The 9,259-nt window shown below is 45.6% G+C and overlaps 2 pseudogenes; both read right to left on the bottom strand.

Annotated features, from left to right (window-relative positions):
* Positions 1-660: 660 nt before the first annotated feature.
* On the bottom strand, positions 661-2,091 carry LOC130706651 (E3 ubiquitin-protein ligase makorin-1-like; annotated as a pseudogene).
* A 4,920-nt stretch (positions 2,092-7,011) lies between these two features.
* LOC130706650 (E3 ubiquitin-protein ligase makorin-1-like) lies at positions 7,012-8,439 on the bottom strand (annotated as a pseudogene).
* Between the last annotated feature and the right edge of the window lie 820 nt (positions 8,440-9,259).

Genomic DNA, 9,259 nt, shown 5'->3' with positions numbered 1-9,259 from the left:
ATATGTGTTCTTTCACAATTTTCCTATCAGGCTAAACACAGCAAAAATCTCAACACAGTCGCACCTGGTTCTGGTTACCCAGCAGTAGTACTTGTGTGCAATTAAACAAGAGATGAAAACCACAGAACGAGTGCACAGGGTGGGGATTCCAGGGCAGGGAACAGATATAAAAACACAGATGTGCAGAATTCACCAGAAACCTCAAGCATCCGCCTAAGTCTATAGCAGAAGGCTACATGCCACAGTTCAGATCCTTCACCTAACACCCCAATTCTTGGACCCAAAAGCGGGGCCAATGCTGTTACTTTTGAACCTGGGGTCCTCAAAAATGAGTACTGGAAATCCAGAAATGCTCCCCTTGAACTGTGTGAATCTGGCTGAAAACAGATGACGCAGCAAACCTACACTCTGTCTGACCCTTAAATTCATGTTACAAGAAAACTAACTTTAAGATTCATTTTTGTAACTTTTTTAAACAGAGAAAACAACATACTCCTTGGGGAAAGGTGAGGGATTGAGAAGACAGGCCCTGGGTAAAAATTATTACGACAGCACCTGGAGTTGAGAGGCCTGCCTAGAAGAGAACCACGGGCACTGCTGCCACCAGCGGGGAGGGCTGCCGTCTGAGGTTCAGCAGACCAGTTCACACGCCCAGCAAAGCTGCTATAGATCCAAGTCATAAAAATCTTCCAGCTCATCGTGAAACAAGTCCCACTCGTCTTCAGAGTCTGTCAGGTCGTCGTCCCCACCTGCAGCCAAAAGCACAAGCAACATCTCGCCCAGCTCAAAGGTGACAACCTCTTCTTCGTCGTTGTCAAAGGGGTTGCCGTTCTCTCTTTCCTCAATGAGCTCCCAGAAGTGGTTCCTTCGTTGGGCCCGGTATGTGCTTGATGTTCCCACTGTCTGTCTCTGTGGCTCCTCTCTACGGCATCAGGGTACGCATGCTTGTAAACGCAGTTCCCTCCAAATGGGCAGCTCCTACGTCCTTCGTCAAAATACCTGCACGCCTTGTTGCTCATTGCCTCCTTGTATTTCTGAATGAGTTTCTGCTTCTCTTCTTTCTCCTCCACCCAGTACTCACTTGGAATGACAATGTTAGATGTGATCCGGCATTCTGGGCAGTACTTTATGATCTTGCTCTCAGATTGCTTAGCACTCCTCCACTTGCGAATACACTTGAGACAGTAGGTGTGGTTGCAGTTGGAGAGGATTCCGAAGTGGCGCTCGCGGGGGTTGGCTTTCTCATAGACCACCTCCGTGCAGATCCCACACACCATGTCCTTGCTGTGCTGCACAGCAAACGAGAGCTCCATGTCCTTCTCATGGGCCTCGATGCAAGATTTTATATGTTGTGATCTTTGGGCAGCATCCACTGGATGGAAGACCTACAGCCCACACATATCACACGCGTCTCCATGGAGATACACACAGTTCTCCCCATATCGGCACTCTCCCACTGCAGCATAGGGGCAGATCTGCTTCTTTGTTTCCACTGCAATTTGCTCCTTCTCTGATTCTTCCTTGGTCACTGAGCCCTGCAGGGGTGCTTCAGTGGAGGAAGGGGCAGTACGGCCACAGTAGGGCTGCCCAGGAACAAACTCAATGGCGTTCACCCAGTCTTCTGAACCCGCTCCTACAGTTGAAAAGTTTGAATTTCTTGACTCAGCTTCGCCCATATGCATTTCACCCATCTGTCCAACTACTGATGAGAGACTTGAGGAAGCAGCAAGGGGTGACTTTGCAGTTAGAGCTGTAGCAGTTGCAATGGCTTGCTGTGTTCATATTTGCAGCGGTCTCCGTAAATACAGTACCCTCGCTGAACATACTTGTACACTACACCATATGGACTGTCAGAGAGGTCACGTGAGTATCGACAGTTATCTCCTTCCTTACAAACCCCATGCATGAAATACCTGCAGGTGACCTGTTTGGTCCAGCCGCCGCCGCTGCCGTCGCTGCCAAATCCCATGCCCCCAGGGACGGGGAGGTGACTGTGGGGATAGGGGTGGGGGAGGCCGCTGCCACCGCCGCCCCTGCCGCTCCTGCTCCTGATGTTGTGGCTGTTGTTCCCGGAGCTGCAGCCTCCGCCATTACTGTTTATCCCACACAGCAGTGGCGCCGGAACTTCCGGGATCACATAATTCCGGTCCGGCTGAGGGGGGAGAAGGTGGCGAGGCGAGGGGTGGGATGGGGAAGGACACTGAGGCGCCCGCTCACTCCCCTCTGCCCCGCGTCGCGTCTCTGAGCGCTCTCGCCGCTCGAACTGCGGGCCGGAGCCCGAGCACCCCCTTCTCATTACTTCTTGTTCGTATTTTTAAGTAAATTTTTATTTGTTATCACAGCAGATTTGATTACAATATTTTGTTTGCTCTAGGTGTGCAAGATGTGGTTCTTTCACACATATACATATATCTATTCTTCTTCGTATCCTTTTCCCATGTAGGTTATGACACAATGTTGAGTAGTCTTCTCTTGGTATTCTATAGGTCTTTGGTGATTCTGTGTTTCACATGTGTTTGTATATCTCTGTTAACCCCAATATCGTAATGTATCCAATCCTCACACCTTTCCATTTGGTGAACCATAAGTTTGCTTAATGAATCTGTGATTGCCTTTCTCTGTGGAAATATCTTCATTGGTATCAATTTTTTGGTAACATCTACAAGCGATAGGATAGGATATGTGTCTTTCGCTTTCTCACTTACTACAAGTTGCGTGATTACTTCTAGACTCATCTATGGTGCTGCAAATGGCATTGTTTCATTTTTTCGCTAGCTAATATTCCATCTCTACATGTAGCAGTTCTTCTTTGTCCCCCCATCTGTTGGTGGACTTTTTGGTTACTTCCATATCTTGGCTATTGTAATACTGTGCAGTGCAGTTTTGCCTGCCTGTGTCTTTCCAGTTCTGTCTTCAGAGGTTATAGGTCCAGGAAGGGGCCTGCTGGATCATATGGTAGCTCAATATTTCCCTTTTAAAGGCACTTCCATTCAGTTCTCATTAGTGGCTCTTTCCAAGTTATGTCCCTCTTAAAGTTGAGCGTATGCATTTCTCCACAACACCTTCAGCATTTATTGTTTATAGTTTTCTTGCTGATGGTTATTCTGACTGGTTTGAGATAATACTGCTTCGTGGTTGAATTTGCATGTGTCTCATAATCCGTTGAAATTGAGCTTTAAGGCACGTGCTTTGATTTTTCAATCTGTGATTACAGCTTAGTTCTTCAAAGTGTTTTCTTAAAGTATGTGTCACATTTTGAAATGCTTTGGCCATTTACCTCCCTCTAAACATTTTGAGGGCAGGTTTCATTTACAGCCCTGCCGTACTTGTTCATATGAAGTGAGCATTAGCACAGGTTTTAAAGCTGCTTTTGCAGGTAACGGCCAGAGGACGGCAGCCTTTCTACGTTCCCCACTCTGGTAACTAGGGAAACAGCCCTCCCGGCCAGTGGTGTTCCTCGGTTATAAATTAGAGTGGAATGTGCCCGGATAAACCCACAACAGCAGATGTCTCCTTACTTTTGTTTGTTTTTTAAATTTAATTAATATTTTTTATTGGAGTAATATTCCATTGTGTACATAGACCACTTCTTCTTGGTGCATTCCTGTATTGATGGGTATTTTCGTTGCTTCCAAGTGTTGGCTATGGTAAATATTGCTGGAGTGCAGGATTGCCAGCCTGTGACTTTTTGATTCTCATTTCTCAGGGGTTACGCCCAGCACTGGGTGTGAATGATTGACTTGTAGCTCAATGTTCAAAGCACCTCCATTGTGTTTTCATTAGTGGCTCTTACCACGTCCCCCATAGAAGAGAGGGTAAGCATCTCTCCACAATCATTTCAGCATTTGTTGTTTGCAGCATTTTTGCTAATGGCCATTCTGACGGCTGTGAGCTGATCGGTTTTTGTAATTTGGGTTTGCATGTCTTTAAAAATTCCTAAAATTCATCATTTTTCCTCGCCTTTTTGTTTTCTGTTAAAAAAAATGTGAGTACAATATACCTCTTGAAATTGTCATCTTGAAAGGTTGCCCTCTTTTGAAATTTTGGTCGATTTTCGACCCCAGGAATTTTTGGAGGGCAGGTGTCATTTAAATAAATGCAAGTTTGGTGAATATTTAGTGACCTTTAGCAATGTGTTTAAAGCTGCTGTTGTGGGAAATGGCCACAAGGAGGCATCATTTCTCCGTTCCCAAATCTGGGTACTAAGGCAGCAGAGCCTTCCAGGAAGTCGTGTTCCTAGGTTTTAAATTAGAATGGAATGTGCCAGGAGAAACCCCCATAAGTTTATGTCTCATTACTTCTTGGTTTTTTTTTTACTTTTTTTAATCTGGGTAAAGATTAGAATATTGTTTGTCCTAGGTGTACAGAATCTGGTTCATTTGTACATTATATATGTCTATTCTTGTACAGATCCTCTTCCCATGTAAAATATTACAGAGTGTTCTGCAGACCTCCCTTGCTATATGGTCGGTCTTTTTGATAAATGTATATAATATGTATTTGTATACGTATAGTAACACTAATCTTAATTTATCCATTCCCCCCACCTTTCCTTTTACATGAGCATAGTTTGTTTTCTAATTCTGTGAGCGTCTTTCTCTGTGGAAATATGTTCATTTGTGTCAGTTATTAGCTAACCCCTGTAAGTGATATCATAGGATATAGGTCTTTTGCTTTCCGACTTACATCATGTTTGGTGATTATCCCCAGGTTCACCTGTGGTGCCTCAAAGAGCAGTGTTTCATTGTTTTCCATGGCTAATATTCCATTGGGTACACGAACCACTTCTTCTTTATCCATTCACCTGTTGAAGAACATTTTGGTTGCTTCACTGTCTTGGCTATTGTGAATAAGGCTGCAGTGCAGCTTTTGCAGCCTATGTCTTCTCGATTCTGGTCTTCTCAGGTGAGAGGCCCAGTGGCGTGCCTGCTGGATTAAATGGTACCTCAATTTTTACTTTTTAATGCAGCTCCTTTCGGTTCTCGTTGTCGGCTGTTACGACTTTACGTCTCACCAGCAGGTAGAGGGTACACAGTTCTCTAAAGCCCCTTCAGCATTTATTGTTTGTAGAGTTTTTGCTGATGGTCAGGCGACTGGTGTGCGTTGAAACCTTTTTGTAGATTAGATTGCATGAGTCTAATACTTCCTGAGGTTGAGCTTTTATCCATTTTCCTTTTTTTTAAAGAGAGTGAGTAAAACTTAACTCTTCATACTATCTTCTTGAAAAATTTGCCTGTTTTGAATTGTTTTCTCCATTCCTTACCTCAGCACAATTTTTGAGGGCAGGTGTCCTTTACGGCCCCGAGTCCTTCTGAACGTTAATGACCTTTAGCTGTGGGTGTAAAGCCGCTCTTGCGGGAAACGGCCACAAGGCGGCAGCATTTCTCCTTTACCAAAACTGGTTACTAATGCAACAGAGCCTTATTGGAAGTGGTGTTCTAGGTTGTAAACTAGAATGGAATGTGCCAGGAAAAAGCCCTTTAAGTTTATGTCTCTTTACTTCTTTTGTGGAGGGGGGGGGAGGGAGGTTTAAAATTGTTTTATATGGGAAAAGTGCGTCTTACAAAAGGGCTGCTGAAAAAGACAGAGACCCCTGCAAGAATTACTTGTCTTTGCTTAACGTGAAAGTATGAGTGGTATCCAAGGAATCAAAGCAGTAGATGGACAAATCAGGGGCATCTCCAAGTTACTTTCAGGAAATAGAGCAACAAAACGCAAATTTATATTTTCTGATCAAGGAATTCTTCTAAGAATTTAACTTTAGCTTACCTCGTGGATTACCACCCCTCCGTCCCCTTTTAGTGGAAAAACATGACTTACTACTGCAAACCAATTACTCCGCTACAGGAAACACCTTAGAAAATAGTTTTCAATCACACCTGTCTAGCTGCAAAGCTCAGGGATGGAATGAGGCAAATACCCACACAAACGGACCCAACAACCCGACAACAAAACCCCTCAAATGAGGACAAAGGTTTGTCAAAAAGTGCCTGGACTAGAAAGTCTAGGAGATCATAAAACATTAAATACAACTGTGTAACTGAGACCCAGTTTGTGTTAATACATGAGATAACCAGATAGTTGAACCTCTATGGCTAAGCCCATTTCCCTATTTATATAGACAGAGCTTGCCCTGCTCTATTAACAGCTACCAATATACTGCTTTGTCCTTTAAGATCTATTTGCCACACGAGGCTGAAACCACTAAACTTGAGTTTTTCCACTAAGGCTACAGACACTGCATCTATGCAGGGATGAGAAGCTTGTTACACACTCCCACGTACCAAGTCTATCAGCCCTTGGGAGTCAACTTCCAACTCTGCATTTATTTTATTCCGCTATATCTTTATATGTGTTCTTTCACAATTTTCCTATCAGGCTAAACACAGCAAAAATCTCAACACAGTCGCACCTGGTTCTGGTTACCCAGCAGTAGTACTTGTGTGCAATTAAACAAGAGATGAAAACCACAGAACGAGTGCACAGGGTGGGGATTCCAGGGCAGGGAACAGATATAAAAACACAGATGTGCAGAATTCACCAGAAACCTCAAGCATCCGCCTAAGTCTATAGCAGAAGGCTACATGCCACAGTTCAGATCCTTCACCTAACACCCCAATTCTTGGACCCAAAAGCGGGGCCAATGCTGTTACTTTTGAACCTGGGGTCCTCAAAAATGAGTACTGGAAATCCAGAAATGCTCCCCTTGAACTGTGTGAATCTGGCTGAAAACAGATGACGCAGCAAACCTACACTCTGTCTGACCCTTAAATTCATGTTACAAGAAAATTAACTTTAAGATTCATTTTTGTAACTTTTTTAAACAGAGAAAACAACATACTCCTTGGGGAAAGGTGAGGGATTGAGAAGACAGGCCCTGGGTAAAAATTATTACGACAGCACCTGGAGTTGAGAGGCCTGCCTAGAAGAGAACCACGGGCACTGCTGCCACCAGCGGGGAGGGCTGCCGTCTGAGGCTCAGCAGACCAGTTCACACGCCCAGCAAAGCTGCTATAGATCCAAGTCATAAAAATCTTCCAGCTCATCGTGAAACAAGTCCCACTCGTCTTCAGAGTCTGTCAGGTCGTCGTCCCCACCTGCAGCCAAAAGCACAAGCAACATCTCGCCCAGCTCAAAGGTGACAACCTCTTCTTCGTCGTTGTCAAAGGGGTTGCCGTTCTCTCTTTCCTCAATGAGCTCCCAGAAGTGGTTCCTTCGTTGGGCCCGGTATGTGCTTGATGTTCCCACTGTCTGTCTCTGTGGCTCCTCTCTACGGCATCAGGGTACGCATGCTTGTAAACGCAGTTCCCTCCAAATGGGCAGCTCCTACGTCCTTCGTCAAAATACCTGCACGCCTTGTTGCTCATTGCCTCCTTGTATTTCTGAATGAGTTTCTGCTTCTCTTCTTTCTCCTCCACCCAGTACTCACTTGGAATGACAATGTTAGATGTGATCCGGCATTCTGGGCAGTACTTTATGATCTTGCTCTCAGATTGCTTAGCACTCCTCCACTTGCGAATACACTTGAGACAGTAGGTGTGGTTGCAGTTGGAGAGGATTCCGAAGTGGCGCTCGCGGGGGTTGGCTTTCTCATAGACCACCTCCGTGCAGATCCCACACACCATGTCCTTGCTGTGCTGCACAGCAAACGAGAGCTCCATGTCCTTCTCATGGGCCTCGATGCAAGATTTTATATGTTGTGATCTTTGGGCAGCATCCACTGGATGGAAGACCTACAGCCCACACATATCACACGCGTCTCCATGGAGATACACACAGTTCTCCCCATATCGGCACTCTCCCACTGCAGCATAGGGGCAGATCTGCTTCTTTGTTTCCACTGCAATTTGCTCCTTCTCTGATTCTTCCTTGGTCACTGAGCCCTGCAGGGGTGCTTCAGTGGAGGAAGGGGCAGTACGGCCACAGTAGGGCTGCCCAGGAACAAACTCAATGGCGTTCACCCAGTCTTCTGAACCCGCTCCTACAGTTGAAAAGTTTGAATTTCTTGACTCAGCTTCGCCCATATGCATTTCACCCATCTGTCCAACTACTGATGAGAGACTTGAGGAAGCAGCAAGGGGTGACTTTGCAGTTAGAGCTGTAGCAGTTGCAATGGCTTGCTGTGTTCATATTTGCAGCGGTCTCCGTAAATACAGTACCCTCGCTGAACATACTTGTACACTACACCATATGGACTGTCAGAGAGGTCACGTGAGTATCGACAGTTATCTCCTTCCTTACAAACCCCATGCATGAAATACCTGCAGGTGACCTGTTTGGTCCAGCCGCCGCCGCTGCCGTCGCTGCCAAATCCCATGCCCCCAGGGACGGGGAGGTGACTGTGGGGATAGGGGTGGGGGAGGCCGCTGCCACCGCCGCCCCTGCCGCTCCTGCTCCTGATGTTGTGGCTGTTGTTCCCGGAGCTGCAGCCTCCGCCATTACTGTTTATCCCACACAGCAGTGGCGCCGGAACTTCCGGGATCACATAATTCCGGTCCGGCTGAGGGGGGAGAAGGTGGCGAGGCGAGGGGTGGGATGGGGAAGGACACTGAGGCGCCCGCTCACTCCCCTCTGCCCCGCGTCGCGTCTCTGAGCGCTCTCGCCGCTCGAACTGCGGGCCGGAGCCCGAGCACCCCCTTCTCATTACTTCTTGTTCGTATTTTTAAGTAAATTTTTATTTGTTATCACAGCAGATTTGATTACAATATTTTGTTTGCTCTAGGTGTGCAAGATGTGGTTCTTTCACACATATACATATATCTATTCTTCTTCGTATCCTTTTCCCATGTAGGTTATGACACAATGTTGAGTAGTCTTCTCTTGGTATTCTATAGGTCTTTGGTGATTCTGTGTTTCACATGTGTTTGTATATCTCTGTTAACCCCAATATCGTAATGTATCCAATCCTCACACCTTTCCATTTGGTGAACCATAAGTTTGCTTAATGAATCTGTGATTGCCTTTCTCTGTGGAAATATCTTCATTGGTATCAATTTTTTGGTAACACCTACAAGCGATAGGATAGGATATGTGTCTTTCGCTTTCTCACTTACTACAAGTTGCGTGATTACTTCTAGACTCATCTATGGTGCTGCAAATGGCATTGTTTCATTTTTTCGCTAGCTAATATTCCATCTCTACATGTAGCAGTTCTTCTTTGTCCCCCCATCTGTTGGTGGACTTTTTGGTTACTTCCATATCTTGGCTATTGTAATACTGTGCAGTGCAGTTTTGCCTGCCTGTGTCTTTCCAGTTCTGT

The sequence above is a fragment of the Balaenoptera acutorostrata genome, unplaced genomic scaffold (genome assembly GCF_949987535.1).
Source record: "Balaenoptera acutorostrata unplaced genomic scaffold, mBalAcu1.1 scaffold_818, whole genome shotgun sequence".
Taxonomy (NCBI): Eukaryota; Metazoa; Chordata; class Mammalia; order Artiodactyla; family Balaenopteridae; genus Balaenoptera; species Balaenoptera acutorostrata.
This window is presented reverse-complemented; position numbering and strand designations above follow the sequence as displayed.